The 22,168-nt window shown below is 51.1% G+C and overlaps 1 long non-coding RNA gene across 1 annotated transcript; it reads left to right on the top strand.

Moving 5' to 3' along the window:
* Window positions 1-10,080: 10,080 nt before the first annotated feature.
* On the top strand, window positions 10,081-21,687 carry LOC125283106 (uncharacterized). Its single transcript, XR_007190640.2, has 4 exons — window positions 10,081-10,329; window positions 12,073-12,189; window positions 13,800-14,005; window positions 18,065-21,687. It is a non-coding gene; the product is annotated as an uncharacterized LOC125283106 (long non-coding RNA).
* The last annotated feature ends 481 nt before the right edge of the window (window positions 21,688-22,168 follow it).

Genomic DNA, 22,168 nt, shown 5'->3' with positions numbered 1-22,168 from the left:
ACATATAAAATAAGAGAGTTTGATTGGATTTGGGGTTACTGATGTAGATTCTCCAGGCTCCCTCAGGTATTTAAAAAGTGGACTTTTGTGTTATTTTCAATGTTTTCAAAAGGGAAACTGCATTTGCACAGGATAACGTGACTGGGATGACAAATAACCAATAGGTCTCTTGTTTGGGGCTGGAGTGACATCGACTCCATTTTCTGCGTGTCCCAGCTGGCAGTCCTCTATGTGTCTTTGATGAATAAAAAATGTGAAAACAAATTAATTATTACTTAATACTTGCAGTATTTCTGGAAGGCAGAAACCTTGCAAACGGAGAGCCGGTGGCCTTGCTGATCTGTAAGCTTCCAGGTCTAACACATCTGCAAGGGAAGCTATTGGCAGGACCTGGCCTGATTTCCAAATCCCCTCAAATGCAGGCCTCCTGAGGTCTGGCTCTTATTTGCAAGGCTGCTTTATCCTATTAACAGAACAGCAGAGGTAGCAAGTCTCCAACCACTCCCCCTGTCCCCACAACAACCCTCGCTGATCTGAGCCCATCCCTCTAATTTCTCACTGCTTGAGCAGCGGAGGAGTTCCCGGCCGCGGACCGTGTCTCACCATCCATAATTACTTTCCCAACGTCATTCCCTTGTAAATATTATTTAATATGCCCAGGGCGCTGTGACATGTTGGCTTCTCCAGCTAATCAGACTCTGGCTTGACCAAAATGCCGTCCCCTGCTGAAATGGGGGCTGGGGATGCTGGGTGAATGCCTGGTGAAGCTGTCACTGAGCCTCAGCCTCACGGAGTCTCAGCCCCGGCACATCCGCCAGATCCAAAAGAGAACGGAGTGGGGACGCTCACCTGCGCTACCTGCTGACACTGGGGGCGGGTGCATCCGCTCTTCTCTTCAGTCCCCCACTGACCAGGGCACTTTTTTGCCTCAGAGTTTTATACATCTGGCCCAGGCAGGCTTTGTTTTCACTAGACCATTCTATCTCCAGAGTATCCAAGGTTTTCCGTGCTGGCGCATTCTCTCCCCTATCCCTGGGCTTCTGCTTTGGACTGGCCTTGCTGCTTAGGTGGGGGGGCGGGGAGCCAGAAATAGTGTCAGCTGTTCCCTGCTAGGGGGGAGGGGTGTGTCCTCAACCTGCCAGGCCTTCTGCCCTTCGTCCTCAATCTGGTGCTCACCGGCCTCAACTCACTAGGTTTCTCTGGAGAACAGGGATCCTGGGGGCTGTGGGTTAAAATGTTTGATGGGAGGCAGGTAGAAGTAGGAGGCTTCTCAGTCCAATGTCAGATGGCCTGTGTGAAAGAAACTCCACAGGTCTGTCTTTCTTGGATCGTTGTCTATCTTCTTCCCTCCCCAGATTTCTCCATTTTTCCTGCGTCACCTCCAGACATTGTTACCTGGCTCAAGTCTGGACTCCACACTTCTAAAGGGATGCTGACAGATGGGTTACATTTGGGGGAGAGGGAGCTGTCACATGAGACACAGCTGGAGAAAAATGTGGGTGCCTCACCCAAGAGCAGAGAGGCGGGGAGAGCTGTCTTGAAGGAGGAGGTCTCTGCACCCTTCAGAGCATGGAGTTGGGACCCACGGGAGAAGTTACAGGGAGGCGGCAGTGGGCTCTGTCCCTTCTTCATCCAAACAGTACTTTCTGAGTTGCTGCTCCGGTGAGCTTACGCTCATTTTGGGGGGAGGGGCAGACAACAGGCATAAGAAGTAGGTTACAGAGATTGTTAGTTGTAAGAAATGCTCTGGAAAAATCTAGAGCAGGATAAGGAACATTGAGAGTCCTGGCAGGGTAAGAGGAGATGTCGCGATTTAAATGGGGTGACATTTGAGCACAGATTTGAAGGTGAGCAAGGAGCCATGGGGGCATCTGGAGGGAAGAGGGTTCCGGGCAGAATAAACAGGGAATGCAAAGGCCCTGGGGGCAGGAGCATGCCTGGTGTGTTACAAAACCCTGGGGGTCAGTATGGTGAGGGTGCAGTGATCAAAGGAGAGGAAATCTGGGCAGCTACAAGGGATCAAACTGTCCAGGGCTTAGGGGCTGTTGTAAGAATGTTGCATTTCACTCAGTGAAGTGGGGACCCATTAGAGGGTTTTAAGCAGAGAGTGACGTGGTCTGACTTTCGGTTTAACAGGATCACAGCTGCTGCGTTGGACACAGACTGCAGGGGGATGGGCGGAAGCGGGGAGACCGGGAAGGAGGCTAGAGCAGTCATCCAGGTGACGCTGGGCACTGACTGGGGTCCCAGTGCTGTCAGGTGTGCATGCTGGGCTGCATTCATGACTCAGATGAACGTGCGCTGGAGGGCTTCCAAGGGTTCTGCTAGCCTGCTAACCCCTCACTTCTCTGAAGCCTCAGAATCTAGGCAGAATACCAACTCGTTGGGTCTGCATCCCCACACAAGTCCCCGTTCTCCTGTCCCATCGGGGGTCTGTAACTTGCTGTCCCGTGGTGGTCTTGTGGCCCAGAGAGAGCTGAGGGCACGTGAAGCCCCGTGGGTACTCGTCTGTCCCGGTCAGGAGTCATTCCCGCACCCACTTCCACCAAAGAAATTGCGTGGACTTTTGACGAGTCGGAGGACCTGGCATGTAGCGGGGGCCTCCTCCCGGCTGCCGGGTGCTGTGTCGGGTTCTTTACCTTGTTCGGGCGGAGCGCCAGCTCTTCCAGGAAGGCCTTATTCCTCATGGTACAGATGAGGAAAGCAAGGCTCAGAGAGGTGAGGCACGGAATTCCAGCCCGCCTGTGTGAGTGCAGCGCGGCCCCGCCACCTCCAAGCACGCCTTCATCGGGACAGTTACATAATCTGGGATAATTACCCGTGGATCCAAGGCTGCCAGCCTGACGACTTACAGCGGCAGCCCCACCGGCTTCTTGGTTCGGGAAACTTCCTTGTGTTGCCACCCAGACCCTTGCTGTCCAATATCTGGCCTACGGACAAGCTGGACCGACCCGGCTCGGGGGAGGTGGCACGGGGTGTGGGAGGAGGGGGAGCAACATCCAGTCCAGGAGGGGGCTGCCTCTGCCCCTTCCGGACCACTGGGGCCACGGAGCGGCTGCTTCGTCTGGGGTGCACGGCAGTGGAGGCCCTTTGCACTCCGTCCTACCAGAGTTGCTGTTGAGTTTGCAAAAGGCATTTGCTTTAGAGAAAGATGCTGCCAGATGTGGGGGCTCTGAGGGGCTGAGAGCATGCCCAGAGGTCCGCTAGACAGGCCTTTGCCTCTGTTATCTCCTCTGTGGAGCAGCAAACTGTTCTGCTTGGAGTCTCGCAGCCCGAAGGTAGAGGATGGGATGTGGGGAGTCTGGGGGGTCTTCGTGGCACATTTTGAATGAAGAAGCCTACACCACTGTCCATGTCCCTTTGGAAGTTGTTTATGCCCTCTGCTCATTTTCTGTCTGATCTTCCTTTTTAAAAAATATGCATTTATCTTACCACAATATATCTTAATATTAGAAATATTTTCTCCGATTTACCTTTTTGTTTTGCACTGTATGCTTTACTTTTTAACGTGCCAAATATGTCCAGCTTGCTCCTTCTGATTTGCCTTTTCCCACTGCTTTAATGCTTAAAAGTCCATTGCTCTAGGAAGATGAAATAGATATTAGCCTATATTTTGTTCTTCTTTTTATGCTTTTTATGTGTTAGGCTTTTTAAAATTTTGTATTTTGCCACAGTCAAAACCAGTTTCCCTCAGCCCTACTTAATCCAACCCCACTCCTACCTTGCATGCCTCACATTTACTCTAGATTTTTCCCTCCAGATTTGAAGTCCTAAGCCCCGCCTCGCAACTCCACCCTTGTCCTTTGCTCAGCCCCCACCAGAGTCCTTTCTTGTGACCCTTCCTGATCCCTCCCGGTTCACAGCCAGAGCCGCATGCACAGCTGGCCCTTGCTCTCACAGTCTGGTGAGGCGGAGTAGTTTCTCGTGGCTTGTTAGGGCTAGAATCATCTGTTCGTGATTCTGTGGCGCCTTGCTCCACGCATGGGGCTAAGTGTGTAAACGCTTTATTGATTGGAAGGTCACTGCTCCCTCTCTGAGAAGGCTCTGTCCCTGCACTAAAGTCCCCTAGAATGCCCAGTGGCCGCTGTTATTGTAGACTGCACGACTCATCTCTGTTCACCTCTCTTCTAATGTCAAGCCTTCTTTGCTTTGAGGAAGGCTTTTTCTACACCATGTCATCCCTGATAGGAGCACCAATCATGGTAACTCAGCCATCCTTCCATCCGCAGGGATAGATACACAACTTCAGCGAGGCCACTTGGCATCATCCCTGGGATGCTTCTTCTAGGTACAGAAGGGTGCCACTAGTTTTTGGAGTTCTGGTGGTAGGGGACTCTCAGTTAGATCTAATAGGGCTCATGATACCCATCAAAGAAAAAAACAAAAAACAAAAAACAAAAATGCTTGCACTTGAAACGAGGATGAAGCCAACACAGGAAGAAACTGAGCTGAGAGACGAGAGTAAGAAAGAGCTAAAAACATCAGCAGAGCACCTGGATCAAGCCCTGCCTGCAGCCCACAATCCCCAGGCTTCCTCCTTCATGAGTAAATACAATACCTTTTTATTGATTAATTTTATTTTATTGTGGTAAGAACATTTAGCACAAGATCTACCCTCTTAAGTTTTTAAGTGTATAATACTGTATTGTTGACTGTAGGTACAATGTGGTACAGCCGATCCCTAGAACTTATTCATCTTGCTTAACTGGAACTTTATGTCCATTGACTTGTAACTCCTCATCTCCCCATCCCCCCAACCTGGCAACCACCATTCCAATTCTTTGATTCTATGAATTTGACTGTTTTAGATATATCACAATAGACAAGATATGGAAATAACCTACATGTCCATCAACCCATAAATGGATAATGAAAATGTGATATATACATGCAATGGAATATTATTCAGCCTTAATAAAGGACATTCTGCAGAATATGACAACATGGATGAACCTTGAGGACGTTTTGCTGAGTGAAATAAGCCATTGGAGAAAGACAAGTACAATATCCTTTTGTTTAAGCCCCTTGTAACAGGTTTCTGCTCCTGCAGCCAAAGAATCCTGACTAACTCACTCCTGCCTCCTGAGGCTTTGGCCTTCATTGCCTTTTGCTCTGCAAAACTCCCAAGAAGTCACAGTTCAAAGGACACTTAGAGGCCACAGGCTTATCCTGCAATTGGCGAAACCGGGATCCCAGGAGGGAGAAAGAACTTGTCCAAGGTCACATCGTGCATTGTTTTCTGCCCAAAGGGAAAAAGAGTTTGAGCCCAGTGGCCAGCAGCCTACAGGGTGCTGCGGGCCTTGGTGATGGCACTGGAGCGTGAGGTGGCTGTTGACCTGCTGTTTGGGGACGCACCACCCAGACAGGATGGCCGCTACCCCATCAGCTTGTGGGCAGGCAGGGGGGAACTCCGGGATGCGCCAGAGCCAGGCTGGGGAGGGCATCAAGTGCCGCTGTTGCTGCTGCTCCTGATGTCCCCCACGCCGTCAGGAGAGGGTGGTGGTGGTCAAGACGATGGCTGCCATTTACCAAGTGCTCACCGTGTGCCGAGCAGCAGATAAAACCCCAGCGTAGATGTGTAGCTTTACCGATATTCACTCTCAGCAGCCTCACAATGCCCGTATGAAGGAAGTACCATGGAAATCCCCGTTCCACCAGCAAGGAAACCGGCCCAGAGAAGCTGGGGAGTTCTCTGATAGTCACATTGCAGTTGAGCCACGCACTTGGAGGAACCCAGGCCAGCCTGACTCCACAGCCTAAGCTCCCACCTTGTGTCAGGGGAGGCAAGCTCAGAGGCCAGCGGGGGTCGGGCAGGCCACGTGACCGAGTGCACAAAGAGCACGCCTCTGCTCCGCAGCTCCAGCCGCTTGCGGCCAATTCAAGGCAGACTTGTCAAAGCTTCCAGTTTTTCAAGAGAAGCCGGAAATCTGGATTTTTATGTGCAACTTCTCTATTTTTAAATGTTGGCAGCAAATTGAGATTAAAAAAAAATACGGTGCAAGCCAACCAAAATCATATTCACAAGCCCGTGGATTGCAACTTTCCTGCTTTACTATCCTCTTGTGTGGCCGCAGGACCTTGTTCTAGACCACAGAGAGCTCCGTCCATCCCCTGGCAGGAGAACTGACCCGTCTGGATTAGAGGCATGTTGTTGGTAAGTCCTGGCAGGGGGAGGTGGTGGGGGATGCCAAGAGAGCAGAGATTTGAGAATCAGTTTTACAGGTGAGGACCTTGAGCGCAAGTGAGACAATGTAAATGGTCAGTATCCTACAGAAACTCAGCGAACTTGCTGCTTGAGGTCTTTCTGAGCCCCACGTGTGGTGCTCTTCTCACCCCTACCCAGCTGATGGCCATCGGCTGGGAAAAGGAAACACCTGGATTCTGGAGCATGCCAGAATCCCAGCCTTGCCCATGGTAACGATACTACTAGGGAAGTCACAGGGTGGGGGAGGGTCTGATCCAGGCAGGGTGGGGCCCAGCACACACAGCACCACACCAGTCCCTCACCCCGGGGGAGGATGTGGCGAAGTGATCATGATACCCTTTCCTTGTCGCGTGGTGCCCCAGGTAGTCTCGGCCACCTGTAGGAAGCTGCCATGTGAGAGAAACCAGTTCGTCTTTTCTGATCTAGTTCAAGTGCCCTCTTCTTAGAGGAGGGGGGAGAGAGGTCTCGAGAGGGTAAGGTCACCTTGCATGTTTGTGTGAGGGCCAGTGTCCAAGCTGCCCTGTGTCCAGCCTGGAGCGTGGGCTCTGTGGGGACGAGGCTGCTCTGTAGGGAGGGGTCCCTGTGGTCTCATCTACCTGTCTCAAGCTCAGGAGCTGCGTGCCCTGCAGGGTAGGAAGCTGCGGCTCTCCGGGCACGTCAGGAGCCTTGACACCGCCATAACCCTTGGACAAGTCCTTTAGCTGCTCTGGGGCTCGGTTTTCTTCTCTGTAAAACAGCGATATTGGCTCTGCCCCCAGGCTCCTGTGGAAGCCCAGTACCTAGTCCCCAAAGGGCAGGGGGCCATGCACTCCCCACCTCCAGGAGCAGGGGTCCGAGCCCAAGATACTTGGGGCCCCTTCTGTGTGCTGCATCTGGAGCCAAGACCTGTGTGCTGGGTGGGCACTGAATTACCGAGGCTCGCCAGAGCGCCAGAGCCAAGTCTATCCCCTCCGTCCGGATGCCCCCGGGGCCAGAGGGCGGGGCTGTGCCCGTTTCATCTTCGGGCCACCAGCCCTCAGCCCTCTGGGTCTGCACAGAGGACGAGAGTGAGTGAATGGATGGGTGGATGGGTGAATAAGCCTAAGCAGTCCTTGGCAAGCCCCTCACGTGCCAAGCTCCCTGCACATGTCATCATTCCTCCTGGCGGCAGCCTCATGCTGTGGAGGGAGCCACACCCCCTCCCTGTCATCTGTTCATATGCATGCACACCCTTCTTTCCAGGCTGTGGTTCCCAACTGTCCCCAGAGCCTAAAGCTGTTTCTGAGGTCCTGACCCAGGCCCAGCCAGGGCAGCTACCCACAAGCTTTCTTCGGGCATTCTGGGCCTCACCCTGCATCCTTGGCTTAGCAGGACTGGACTTTGATGGGTCTCAGAAGGCAGGCCTGAGATCAGTGTGGTGAAGTTATGGGAGGCAGATTGAAAATCTCAGAACTGGTTTTGAGGTAGTTTATTGTCAAAGCTTTCCAGAATGGAATGGGCTCTTAAAAAGTAGTGAGTTCTCTGTTCCCAGGGGAATTCAAGTAAAACCTAGGCAGCTTAATGGGGTTAACACAGACCTCTACCAGGAGAGTAGTTTTACTAGGTGACTATGAAGTTACCTTTCCAGTTCTGAGACCACAAATCATTTTTCTCAGACTTTATCCCAAAGTCACTTGCTAAGTCAGACATGGGTATTGGCAGACTTGATTCAGGACAGAGGAAAGGGGAGACCGAAGGCAAGTTGTTTGTGAACACAGCTGGGACCAGGGACTCTGCAACCCAGCTGCGTTTTTGCAGGAGTTTCACTGGTCCTCCATGGATCAAGGCCAAGGCTGATGTGAGACCCTAATCTAGCCCAAGAGGTTCCCACAATCGTGCCGGGGGTGGGGGGCAGGTCCAGCCACCAGGTGGGTATAGGAGCCAACAAAAGCAATGGGGTAGGAGCTGCAGCTCCAGCTTCAAACCGGCCAAATGCGGGGCTACCCAGGGGACAAGCAGCTTTTCAGGATCCCAAGGTCATGGAACGCTGAAGGCGTGTACACTCAAGCCTACGGGGAAGGCAGGCAAGAGCGTGCACCAGAACTCTCTCTCACTGCTTCCCTCTCATGGGCGCCACAGAGCTCACACTCCTCTGTCTCTCTCACACACTCTAGGATAGACACAGCAGCACCCACACCCAAACTGCTCGCACACATCAGATGCGAGCACACATTGTGTGCAGGGACACCCACACAGACACGGAGACACACCCTCCCGGAGCCACACAGACACCACATGCACGCAGGCATGAACCCTGGCCCCGCTCGTTCGGGAAACATCCCCGCCACACGCACACCTCAGCCGCCCTGGCTGCGGAAGGTGGGCCAGGGCCAGGCGGATGAGCTGGGGCCTTGTTCTGGAAGCCTGATTGTGTGGAAGCCCTTTGCTGCCTCTCCCCATGGTGGACTGCCCGCGCAGGTCAGCAGGGCTGGGGTCTGCAGGGAGGCGACAGAGCCCTTCAGCGGGCCTCAGGTTTCAGCTCTGTCACCTTCGAGTTCTGTGACCTTGGCAAGTCTTTGGACCTCTCTGAGCTTCAGCTTCCTCGCTTGGAAAGTGGGCATAAACACAGCATCTCTTAGATCCAGTAATTTCTGTAACACCCAGGCCTGGGGGTTGAATACACCACGACGACTGTTGTTAGCTCAGGGCAGAGGCTTAGCTGACAAATGGCCATGCCCTCCGTGCAGCCCAGCTGAGGGCATCCTATTCCTGAGCCAGAGTCCCCTTTCCATGTCTACTGCAGGAGGCTACCTGGGGTCTGAAGCCCTGTGTCTCACTCGCAGGGACCCAAGACCACGGGTTTCTCTGCCCAGGCTGGGGACGGCAGCCCCCAACGCGTGGGAGGGCCAGGCTCAGCCCGGTGGAGTAAAGGGGAGATGTCCCCAGATATAGTCTTTGATACTGAGCAGTGAGCAGCGCCTTGGCTTGAAACTGGACTAGAGTCTTAGCAATTTAATACCATTACGTTCTAGAATCATGGACTGCAGAATCCAGAAGCTCTTGCCAGCCTATTTTAGACTCTCAGGGATCTCAAAGCATAAATCTCAGAATCTCAGAGCTGTAAAGAGGCTTTGGAGACATCTGGTCCAGCTGCCTCACTCCTGAGATGGAATCCCAGAAGCATGGACCTTCAGAGTGGGACAACTTGAGTCCCTTCCACTCCGATTTGATAGAAAAGGAAACTGAGGCCCAGAGAGGATGAGCAACTGGTACAAGGTTGCACAGCAAGCTAGTGGAAGCACTGGGACCAGAATCCTGGTCCTGGCCTCCTAGGCTTTGATTTGGGCCCCCTATGGAGGCCTGGAAGAGATGGAAGAGGAGGAAGCATTTCGACTGAAACAAGAATTTTCCAGAGAACTGTTTTTGAAAAATCAAACCAAAAAGAAAAATAGGAAAGGGTGCTGGCTTCCCTTTGTTTTCTGCCTTGTCTTCCTCTGGGCACTCACTCTCCTCAGCTCTCAGCCGGCCTCCAGCTCCTCTCACAAGCTGCTTCCAAACGCCCACGGGCTTCCTAAAACGGTCCCTGCAAGCTAATTCCAGAGGGTGAATGGCAGAGAGCAGGCCTGGGGGGAGGGAGGGGGGTGGTGCACCTCCTCAGCTGGCGCAGGCGCAGGGGCAGGAGCAGGGCGTGGGGGGGGGCGGTGCAGAGCTGGCTGCCCCCAATCCCCGCCCTCTCCGCGCGTGCTGTGGCCCCTCCCCGCCCCTCCCTGCGGGAGGGTATGGGGGGGTCCTGCTCCTACCGCTCACTGCCCCCTTCTCACTACCCGACCTCTCAGGATAGGTTATTTATTTTTCCTTCTTAAAAACTAATTCTTAAAATTATGCAATAATACATATTGATAGTAAAATAATCAGGAGAGTGTGAAGAAGAAAATTAAGATCACCTGTAATCAACCCCTCTAAATGAAACGCCCATTAACATCTACACATACATCCTTCCAGACTTTGGACCAAGCACATACTGTGGGAAGAGGGGCTGATTCAGTACAAAATGTTCTAAAACCTGTTTTTACTTTTTTCTTCCAGTCGTATATTCACAAACATCTGTCCCAGTCAACAGCTGCACTTGTACAACGTGATTTCTGTGGCTACAGGGCGCCATGCATGTGAGTACAACACACTGTATTCTACTCGCTGAACTTTAGTTGGTATCTATTTTTCCCCTAGCAGAAACGACCAGGCATTTATTTTTATAGTTAAATCTTTGTGCTTTGTGCTACTGATTTCCTTAGGAAACTTTCTGGAATTAGAATTACTGGTCAAAGGGTTTACACTTTTTTAAAAAAGATTTATTTATTTATTTATTTATTTATTTATTTATTTATTTATTTTTAGAGAGCGCACAGAGGGAAAGGGAGAGAGTCCTAAGTGGACTCCACACTGAGCACGTGTTTACACTTTTTTAAAAAAAGATAAATGCAAACTTATAACTATACTGTCTCTACAATGAACGTGTAATAAAGAAAAATGAGAAAATACAGATAAGGAAAAACAACTCCTTAAGTTCCCCTAATTCTTCTGTTAAGTATAATACACAGTGTTATCTTAATTTTAGGTGTACAATGTAGTGATTTGACAATTCTATACATTCCTCAGGGCTCATCACAGTAAGTCTCCTCTTAATCCCCCCACGCCACGAACCCTCTGGCGACCACCAGTTTGTTCCCTGTATTTTAAGGTTTTTTGTTTGTCCCCCTTTTTTCTTTGTTTGTTCTGTTTCTTAAATTGTATGTATGAGTGAAACCATACAGTATTTGTCTTTCTCTTATTTTGATTAGCATTATACCCTCTAGATCCATCCATGTTGTTGCAAATGCAAGATCTCATTCTTTTTTATTGCTGGATAATATTCCATTGTACATACATTTTTTTTAAGGATTATATTTATTTACTTGAAACAGAGAGAGCATGAGCAGGGCAAGGGGCAGAGGGAGTAGTAGACTCCCCGCTGAACAGGGAGCCTGATGTGGGGCTCAATCCCAGGACTTTGGGATCACGACCTGAGCCAAAGGCAGATGCTTAACTGACTGAGCCGCCCAGGGGCCCCCCATTATATACATGTTATATCTTCTTTTTCCAGTCATCTAGCGATGCACACAGGCTACTTCCTTATCTCGGCTGTTGTGCATAATGCTGCAGTAAACAGGAAACTATACATTCCTGTTTTTAATCTTTTCCGATTAGTGTTTTCATTTCCATTGGGTAAATACCCAGTAGTGGAATTACAGGATCATAAGTTCCCCTAATTCTTACCACTGAGTTGCAGTTAAGAATTTTGCTATAAATTGAATTTAAATTTAAAAAAATTAATTAATTAAAAAAATAAATCATCAATTTTCTTGTCGAAAAAAAATGATTAGAAAGATGATTGTATGACCAAGAAACAGACTCTTAACTACAGAGAACAAACTGATGGTTGCCCAAGGGGAGGTGAGTGGAGGATGGGTGAAACAGGTGATGGGGATTAAGACGTGCACTTGTGAGGAGGACCGGGTGGTGTATGGAAGTGCTGAATCTCTGTATTGTACACCTGAAACTGCTATAACGCTCCACGCTAACTATCCTAGAATTAAACTTTAAAACTTAATAATAAAAAAAGAATTTTGCTATAAAACACCTAGGTTTTTCGTATAGACGTGTGTGTGTGTGAGTGAATATACACACATACACATATAATGGGCTTCTATCCATGCTGATTTGTAAAATTTTTGTGTTAAATTTTTAATTCTAATTCCAGTATAGTTAACATATAGTGCTATTAGTTTGAGGTACAAATTATAGTGATTCAACAATTCTGTACATGACTCAGTGCTCTGCAAGATAAGTTTACTCTTTTTTTTTTTAAGTAGGCTCCAGGCCCAGCGCAGAGCCCAGTGTGGGGCTTGAACTCACTACCCTGAGATCAAGACCTGGGCTGAAATCACGAGTCAGATGCCCAGTGGACTGAGCCACTTAGGAGCCCCAAGGTAAGTGTACTCTTTAATCCCCATCACCTGTTTCACCATCCCCTCACGTGCCTCCCCCTGGTAACCATCAGTTTGTTCTCTTAGTTAAGAACCTCTTTCTTGGTTTCTCTCTCTCTCTTTGGCAATGTCATGTCAGTAAACTTACCTTCACAAACTCACTGTTATCAGCCACCCAGTACTTCACTGTACGTATGTACCGGGCTGTAATCACTCTCCTCCTATTGTTGGGAACGGATTTCTGATTTTGCTCAAGTAGGAACATTTCTGTAATGAACCTGCTTGGAGAAGCATTTTTGCTTCTTGTCCACATCCATTCTTGGGCTTGATAGCAGTGGACTTGCTGAGTTAGAGGGCTTTCTGTTGTTGATATCTCATTGTTTCTGATCATAAATCTAAACCCGGAGCTGGCCCAGAGGCTCAGCCTCGCTCTGCGGGTGTCTATGGGGAAGGAGTAGCAGTCTGCAGAAGTAGGCAGGGTGCTCGTGCTGTGTCCTGCTCTCTGGGCTGATTCCTTAGAGAGATGCCTTGGCCCAAGTAGGCTCACCTGTGCTTCTGGCTCCTCCCAGGAAGCGAGGCTCAAAACTGCTCACAGAGCCCTTAGCTCATAAGCCAGTTGCTGCTGGCTCTCCCCAGCCCTCTTCCTGAATACCCTGGACAGGTCATATGCCTCCTCTGTGCCTTGAAATCCCCACTGGCCTTAGACCATGAGCAGCTGGAGAACAAATGTGATATGTCACCGAAGTCTTTAAGGCTCGGAGGAGAGGTAGGCAGCCCAGATGCTGCCAGGGCAGTGGTGCCTAGGGACTACAGGGCCCGGGGAGCCTTGGCCGGAGGCTGGAGGTGCACAAAGGGAGCTGTGCTCCACGGCAGCTGAAGGTCAGCCTGGGCGGAGGAGAGACCGGGGGCGGCCAATGCAGAATGGGGTGACACCACATAACTGAGGTGCTCGGAGCAGGAAGGGCCAGGAGCCCACACGGGACAACAGAAAGAACACACTGAGAGAGGGGATGGGGCTTCTGCCCAGAGCTTCCTTGGTGCTGGTGGCAAGGACGGTTCCTTCCACATCCAGTGCCTCTCCATCCAAACAGGAGTGGCTCTATCCCCTGCGTCTTGCTCCCTTCTGACTTGGGAGACGAAAGAGTCAAGTGAGAGAAAGGCAAGCTTGATCTCACTAGAAAGAGAGGGAGAAAGAAAGGTGGGGGATGATAGGGAAAGGAAGGGGGAGAATGACAGGAGACACAGCCACCCAAGAGATGAGGCCATGCCATCCAGGCCTCTTGATTGACCAGCACGAACGTTTACACAAAGACCTTCCCAGAGGTCAGCTTGGAAGCAGCTGTCAGAACTTCAAGCTGGGAGATTGAGTTTTTAGGCAGCTCCAAACCATCCCTCTGGATTATAGAGCCCTTTGCAATTTTCCAGGCAGCTTCCTGTTCCTGTTCTCACTGCTCAGCACCCTGGGCAGACAGAGTTCAGGGATGACCTTGCCTCTTAAAAGGTGTGGCAGGTGCATTTGACAACAAGGAAGCCAAGCAGATCTGGACATCAGCTAGAGATGAGGCTCAGGCATTTCTGTTTCTTTTAACTCTTGCTCCTCGTTGTATTCCTAGGTTTAGCAATCCCTTCTAGAGCGCAATGGAGCCCGTCCACGTTGTGCAACATGTTATCGCTGCCCAGTGAGACCACAGCGAAGCGTGGAAGCTCACCGATGTGCCTGGCGCTCTGGGGGCATTGGCCAGGGAGACATTTCTTTGAGCAGAGTTACTCTGCTCGACGCCCCTGCCCTGGTCAGGTCCCTTTTTGTCCTGTGATTCAGGTAGGTAGTTCACCTCTCAGTGGCCTCTTCCCTTCTCCCACTTTGTGCTATGACTATTGGGAGCGGAGAGTGGGCAGTGGTGTGCTTCCCTCACAAACACCCACCTGCACCCAGGCTTGATGGGGACAGGCCGAGCGGGCAAGGACCTGTGAGCCTGTCGGCCAGCCCCCTTTCCCCCGGGGGGGCAGCTCCTGGGAGACTGAAGTCAGAGGGACTCCGAGAAAGGACAGAAGTATACCCTGGTCCCTTCTGCTTGGGGTGGGGGGACAGGGGGAGCAGGGCCCTTGAATGGTCTAATAATAAAAACACCAATAGCTAACATTTAAGAGCACTCAGGACGTGCCTGCCACCATCCTAAGTATTTCAGTGTAGCACCTCACTGGTCACAACAGGTAGGTCCCATTATCATCCCCATTTTATAGGTGGAAAAAGTGAGGTACAGAGAGGTTAAGGTAACTGGCCCAAGATCTCATAGCCAGCAGGTGGCAGAGCTGGATTTTGAGCTGGTACTTGTCACATAGAGCCAACCAAACACAAATCAGGCTTTCTATCATCTGAGCTCTGTGAAGCCCTCAAGTCCTTGGTTTCCCAAAATCTTCCTTTCTCTGGCTGGGACCTTGCCTGGGCCAGAGAGCAGGCGTCTGTAGGCCACCCGTCTCTGTCCAACACAACACACTCCCTGAAGGCAGCGACTCTGGGCTGCTCCCTGCTGCATCTGCAGCGCCTAGGACAAGCGCTTCGAACAGAGTAGCCGCTCAATAAATCTTTCCGAGTGAGTGAACGAGATTTACCCTGTGAGGAAGGCGCTGTTATAATGGAATGGGGCCCTAGCCGGTATGTAGTGCAGTGAAGAGACATTCCTGGCTCCAGGCTGCCTGGCCCACTCCCACCTGGGTGACACGGGAGAAGTCACTTCTCCCCTCTGAGCTTCCCTTTGCCCACCTGTAAAGGGGAGTTGAGATGTCCTAGGCCTTCCTCCCATGGTGGGGCATGGCACACGTGCTCTGAGCTTATTTAGCTGCTGTTATTACTATGTTATGACCTACCCATGGGCACCACCAGTGTTTGGCCCTGGGTTTGGCCAAAGGTGGTTCTTTCCCCACACCGCTTCTCTGGATGCTGCCAACGGGCCCTAGGGGCTGCTGGGCTAGACCAGGCCCTTCCTTTCACCCCACGTCAGGAAAGAAACCCTGTCCACACCTGTCCCCAGCCCCAGCTGCTATTCTTAGTCCCTCCCCATATCCCTCATCGCTAGGCATTTTCCCTCCTAAACCCGCCTCTGCGTTTCCATAGGAACTGGGGGAGGGTGGAAATTGGGGGAGGGTCCTCCCCCACGGAAGGGAACTTCATTTGGGGCTGTATGGGAGGGGCTGGCAGCGCCTGGCCTGGCGGAGCTTCTCCTGCTGCTCCTCTCCCACCTCCCCAGACCCCTCCCTGAACAGCATGTTCCTCCGACCGTGATTTTTAATGCATCTGCCCTGCCGCTTAATTTATCCTGCATTGTGATCAGATTTAGCCCAGAGCGCTGAGCACAAGGGGCCTGCCTGCATATTCATGAGACAGTTCATTCATGCCACCCCAGAGGATGCCAGGCGCAGCGGGTGCCAGCCTGGCTCCACGGATCCCACCACACAAGGGTGGCCCAGGGTCCGGGCTCAAGGGCCCTGGCTGGAGTTAGGCAGGTGGCATAGGGCACAGCATGTGTGGGGTGTCACTGGGCACAGGCTCCAGAGCCAAACTGAGTTGAATCCTTCTCTGCCATTACTAATGAAGTTGCTTCACTTCTCAGTTTACCCATCTGCAGAAGGGGCCAATAAGGGCCACTGCCCTGAGTCACTTGAAGGATCAAATGAGATCATGCGGGATAGGGGTGTGTGTGTAAGGGATCAACACACTTCTCTGTCATCCTTACAGTCCCTGCTGAGCAGTGGGTCATCTGGTCTGGTTCATGGGAGAGGAATAAGGCAGAAGGATGGGCATAGGTCCATTCTGGTGGGGACAAGGACTTAGAGGCTATTTCTCTCTGGCCTGTGCCTGCCTATGGCTATGAGCTCCCCTTGAGTGAGCTTTGGGAGGCCAGTCCCCAGGAAGGCAGGAAAAGCCCAAGGAGGCCATCTAGCCTCTGTGGAAGAGCCGCAGAGGTCCCCTGGATGTGTGAACCCTACCAGGCACAACCGTCCTTGGAGAGGCTGGGGCTCTGGAAGGATGCTGGGCTCACTGCTCTAGGCTCTTCAGGCCCGTGGGAATTTCTATGTAGATTCATCCTGTCGGTTTACATGCCAATGGCATGCTGGGTGCTGGGGACACACTTGTCCTCAAGGAGATGTCATCCCATGAGGGAGGTGAGCTCAGCGTGGGCAGTGGTCAGGCCTTCAGGTGAAGCCAGATCAAACTCTCTGGAAGTTCAGAAGAGAAGGAAGTCATCCCAGCTGGAGGCATCAGGGAAGGCTTCCTGTGGAAGGTGACATCTAGGCTGAGCCTGGAAAACATGGCTGTGGAGAGATAGGATGATATAAAAAGGGTATTTGGTTCTAAGGGACAGCAAATGCCTGGTCATGGGAACTCAGCTTGGGAGGTGTTGGTCAGACACAGGCTGGAGAACCATGAGCCCCAGGTGGAGGGGTTCAGACTCACTTCAGGCACCCCCTGAGGCAGGGGCCGGAGGGGGCTCACCTCTGTCCTCACGTGCACGTGCACAGGCGCATGTAGGGGTCACGTTCCAGCTTGCTGGAGAAAAGAGGAGAGCTCCTGCCCTGGCTCTCCTGATTAATCTATAATTAAATCAGCACAGACGCCAGGGAACTGTGCTGTCATTAGAGAGCGGGTGAGGGCAAACAGTGATTTCTCTGCGAACCAAGAGCCCTGCCAGGTGGCTGCAACTCTGGCGGTGCACAGACAGCCATCAGGGGCAAGAAGCAAGCACAGGAGGCCGGAGCGTCAGCCAGGAATAGGAAAACCAGCAGCTCGCACTTGGCCATTGATACGCTGCTCCCATCACTATCTCGGTGAAACGTGACAATGGCATGAGGAGGGGCTGTTATTTGCTCCCCTTTCTCAGATACAGAAACTGAGGTGCAGAGAGCACAGGGGTGAGATAGCCTGGCTGGGCACATGGGTTTTGGAATCAGATAGTCTTGGGTTCAGAATTCCCAGATGTGCCTCTTGCCAGCTGTGTGGCCTCACGCAGACTGCTTGCCCTCTCTGTTCCTCAGTTTCTTTGTCCGTGTAATGAGGCCAAAACACCGTCACTTCAAAATATTGGTTGTAAGGATTGAATGAAGCAATCCATGAGAGTTTAGCCGTGTTTGATGCTTCGCGAGTGCTCATCAAATGCTATTACTTATAATCATGCTTTGTTGTAATTGCTTGTTTCTTGTCCATCTTTCTCACGAGAATGTGGGCTCCATGAGGATAGGGACTATGTCCATCTTGTTTGTTCTGTGACTCCAGCAATTGTCACTTGGTAATGTTCAGTAAGTTATTAGTATCTGAGGCAGCATTTATGTGGTAGGCCCATAAAATGCTAAATAAATATTAGGTACTATTTTCTCTGTGTTCTGCCTTGCTCTAAAAGGATTCCAGAAGTCAGGTGCCTGGGTGGCTGCCTTCGGCTCAGGTCATGATCTCAGGGTCCTGGACTCAGTGGGGGAGTCTTTTTGACCCTCTCCCTCTGCCCCTCCCCCACCACTCATGCTTGCTCACTCCTCTCTCAAATAAACAGATGAAATCTTAAAAAATAAAAAAGGATTCCAGGAGACAAAGACAAGTCTTCTTCGACTTATGATGGAATTATGTCCTGATAAGTTGAAAATTCAGGAAGTCGAAGATTTAATACACATAACCTACCAAACATCAGAGCTCAGCCCAGCCTACCCTAAATGTGTTCAGAACACTTACGTTAACCTATAGCTGGGCAAAATCACTCACACAAAGCATACTTTATAATAAAGTACCAAATATCTCACTTTAGGAATTTACTGAATACTGTAGTGACAGTGAAAAACAGAATGGCTGGTGGGTGCAGAGTGGGTGCCAGAGTGTCGGTTGTTTACCCCATAGACTGGGAGCTGTGCTCGCTGCTGCTGTCTCAGAGCCACGAGAAAGTGTCCCCCTGCCTGCGGCTAGCCCAAGAAATGACCAAAATTCGAAGTGCGGTTTCTACCGAGTGTGTACTGCCTTTGCACCTTGTAAAGTCATAATGCGGTAAGTCAAAGCGTGGTGCGTCGGGGGCTGTCTGCCCCATCGTGATTATTGTTGTTGCTGTTGCTATCTTTGTTATCACTGTCCTATCCCCTCATCTGCTCGTCAGAGCTGGTCCTTCCTGAAATGGGTTCAGGAAAAGTCTAGAAATAGGCAGGGAACCTCAAATCGCCGGCCTCTGAAAGGACATCCGGGGACAGCTGCAGAAACCTCTGGGGGCCCTGGAAGAGCCCCTTCCTCTCGTCTGGGGTCTTTGCACTTGCAGAGAGTGCAGGGGGGCCAGAGCCTGCAGCCCACTCAAGGCGGACGGGATCTGAGGGAATCTGCCTTTGGTGATTCCGAGGATCATTACTGTCTCCGTCCTGGGCGGCAGTGGTTTCCACCCTCTCCACTGGGATCTGAGGTTTGTTACACAAGTACCTTGAAGTCCTAGATTCTCCAAATGATTTACTTTAAATATGATCAGTTTGAGTGGATTCAGAGTTATCCCTGTAATGGTGTCACCCCCACTCACTCGCTTTCTTGAGTAGAAGGTAAAGGGACAGACTTACCTGGAGCTCCTAGAACGTAGAGCCCCCCTCAGCTGCACCTCAGGGCAAGATTAACTGCTGTGTGTTAACAGTCACTCCCTGGTGACCTGCCCGTGCTCTGGCAGGTGCCTGCTCACGGCCTCCCTGGTCTCTGCTGAGGGAGCACACTCACCCAGAGTGCCAGGGGCTTCACACCCCAGGAGCCACCCTCGACCAAGGGGGTTGGGGGGGTGCAGAGAAAAACCTCCTTGCCCCTCAGTGCGACAGTCCCCCACAGCAATAACTCGGGTATTAGCACTGATCTTGGCTTCCCTCCCTTTCCTGGCTCATCCCTGCCTCCCAACGAAACTACTGCACCCTGGTCCTCATCCAGGATCTGCATTTGGGGAACCTAGCCTAAGACTCCCTCCAGAATTGAGTGTGCTTACCTGACCTACAAAAATTGTTGAGAGGTGTCAAAGGCCCGTGTATACCCCTGGGAATACATCTGTGATGTGGGCTGTGATGATCAAGATATGGGGGCTGTGGCTCTAGGTGGGGAAGCGCTCGCCGGTCTGCTGATGGGAAACAGAGACTGATGGATGGTATGTGGCAAGCTGAGTGGCAGAGCGCTCTGACCGGTGGCAGCTTCACTGCACCCCTCCCCAGGAACCCAAGGCAAATCCTGAGCTGAGCACTCTTCTGAGCCAGGGGGACAGTTGATTTGTCCCTGATTAAGCACCTGCTGTGTGCTGAGGAGACAAAAGGATAACAAAAGGTGAATCAGAGCGAGTGTCCTTGCCCTAGGGGGGGCGGTGTCTCTTGGGAAAGAGACGCCTCAACATGTGGATGGAGGTTAGAGATGAGCTAGAGAAATTCCTCCGTTCGTTTGAGATACAGTTATTGAGCACTTGGGGTATACAAGGCACTGTGCTAGGCCCTGCGGATGAGAGAGCCATACTCCACTCAGAAGTGAGGGAAGGTAACTGACATTTATTGGGCTCCTGCTGGGGACCAGGCATAGAGTAGGGTGCTTTCTGTAGTCCATCTCGTCTCTTCTCACAACAAACCTGTGAGGTGGTGGCCATTCTTACCCCCACTACACAGAAGGGGCCCAGAAAGATGAGGTAATTCACCAGACCACACAGCTGGCAAGTGGCAGAGCTGGGATTCAGCCTAGGTCTGTCAGATTCCCAGACCCCAATACTATTTTTTCCCCTCGAATCAGACCAAGGTCTGTGGTTTTTGTCTTAAATACCCACTGAGTGAACCAGTTTTAAAAAGAACAAAACCTGGAACCAAAGCAGGCCAGTCTCAGATGGAGCCAGAGCAGGCTTTTGCTGGGGTCAAGCTCCCGCTCTGAGGCCCTGCCTCACCAGCAGGGGCCCCAGCCTGGTCCTGGCCCCTGTCTGTAGGGAATCCGGGACACCTACAAGCTGACCTCATTCCACCCTGAAGAGTCAGGGAAGGAGAGCTTGGTAGAGGCCTGCTCCCCATGCCCACGGGGCCTCAGCTGTAGCTGATGCAGGACTCAGTGCAGCCCAGGGCCTCAGAGATGCTCCCCCTCACCTCCCCAAGGGAAATCAAGGCAGGGCCTGCCTTGGGGTGGGGGGGGAGGATGTTCCAGTTACTATTACTGCAAAACAAAACACCCCAAAATTTAGTTTCACAAACAAACCATTATCTTATGATCAAAGACTGTAGGTAAAGAATAGGGGCAGGGCACAGTGGGTATGTGAGCTTCATGGTGTCTGGGGCCTCCTCTGGAAAGACTCAGTAACTAGGTGTGACTCAACAGCTGGAGGCTAGAATCATCTGGAGTGTCTTCACTCACCCATCTGGCAGATGATGCTGGCAAACAGCTGGGACCTCTGTGGGGCTCCCAGCCAGAACAACTACACGTGGCCTTTCTGTGCCGTCTCCCTGCACTAGATTGGGCTTCCTCACAGCATGGCGGCTGCGTTCTGAGCACAAGCATCCCCAGAGGGCCACGTGGAAGTTGTCTCACCTTCTATAACCTAACCTTGGAAATCACGTAGCCTTGCCTCACTGCTGCAATAGTCACAAGCTCACCCAGGTTCAAAGTGAAGGAACACAGACCTCACCTCTCAACGGGACAGCATGTGGAATTAGAGATGGCATGGTGGCCATCTTTGCCACATAATCTGCTCTACAAATAATTCACTCCTGAAGGCAGTAGGTGGGTGTTGACTCTCAAACTAGTAGACCATTAGTTGAGCAGCTATGCTGGGTGGAGGTAAGGCAGCATTGTGAATGCTAGAATGGGGGTTCATAGCCTGAGAGGGTCAGAGAACAAGTGGACCTTTGAGGTCCAAGCAACAAGGTTGGAGGTGACAAGGCAGGGCTCAGTCTGGCACAAAAGAACAGGTATTATTTTATGTTTGTCTGCCACTGCTCCATCAGTCCAGCCACCTTACCCATCCACCCGTCCGTCAGTCCATCCATCCATCTACCCATCTATACCCACTTTCACTGTGACTCAATTTCCTCATCTGTAAAATTGGGTGATAGTATAAACCTCATAGAGCTGTTTGAAGATTCAATGAATTAATAGGTGTAAAGTGTCTAAGTAGTGCCCAGCACATATTAAGTACACAGTAAATATCACCTATTAGGATTAGCATTAGTGCTATTGTTATCCAGCATACATTTACCCACTCTTCTGTCCGTGTGTCCTTCAATTTATTCAATAGTACAGTTGAATTATGTGCACATTTATCTTATATGAATTTTACCATATTCTTAGCAAAATAGAGTGAGAGAAAACTGATTTTAAAAGCACAGTTGAGGGATGCCTGGGTGGCTCATTGGTGAAGCGTCTGCCTTCAGCTCGGGTCATGATCCCGGGGTCCTGGGATGGAGCCCTGTGTCGGGCTCTCTGCTCCAGAGAGCCCGCTTCTCCCTTTCCCTCTGCCTGCCGCTCCCCCTGCTTGTGCTATCTCTCTTTCTTCCTCTGTCTTTCAAATAAATACATAAAATCTTAAAAAAAAAAAAAAAGCCCAGTTGACTCTACCTGCCATTCCAGTCAGTGGGTGTGTGTCCCAGAGGGAGTATGAGTTGAGCCATGTGACTTTGCAAATCATTCTATAGGAACAAGTTACTAAATAGGCTTGTTAAAACAAAACCACAAGTGCTGCATTTCAGGGGCAATTTATTAGATCTCATAGGGCAATTTAAACTGTTCATGTTTCCCCTTTCACACTCGTCTACCTTGGGTGTGGGATGGGATCCACGTCTCCAGGATGGGCCCTGGCTGGTCCCTGGTGGCAGAGAGGGTAAGACCTGGTCCCTGACCTCACTGTGCTCAAGCATATGGCAAGTGCAACAGGACACACATATAAACAGATCATTACAGTGTAATATGAAAAATACCATGACTTTATTAAAATACAAGTCAGTAAAAAATTGCAGAAGCATCAGGGAGCAAATAGCC

This window comes from Ursus arctos, unplaced genomic scaffold (genome assembly GCF_023065955.2).
Source record: "Ursus arctos isolate Adak ecotype North America unplaced genomic scaffold, UrsArc2.0 scaffold_16, whole genome shotgun sequence".
Lineage (NCBI taxonomy): Eukaryota > Metazoa > Chordata > Mammalia > Carnivora > Ursidae > Ursus > Ursus arctos.
Note: the sequence above shows the minus strand (reverse complement) of the source record. Positions and strands in the feature narration are given on the sequence as shown.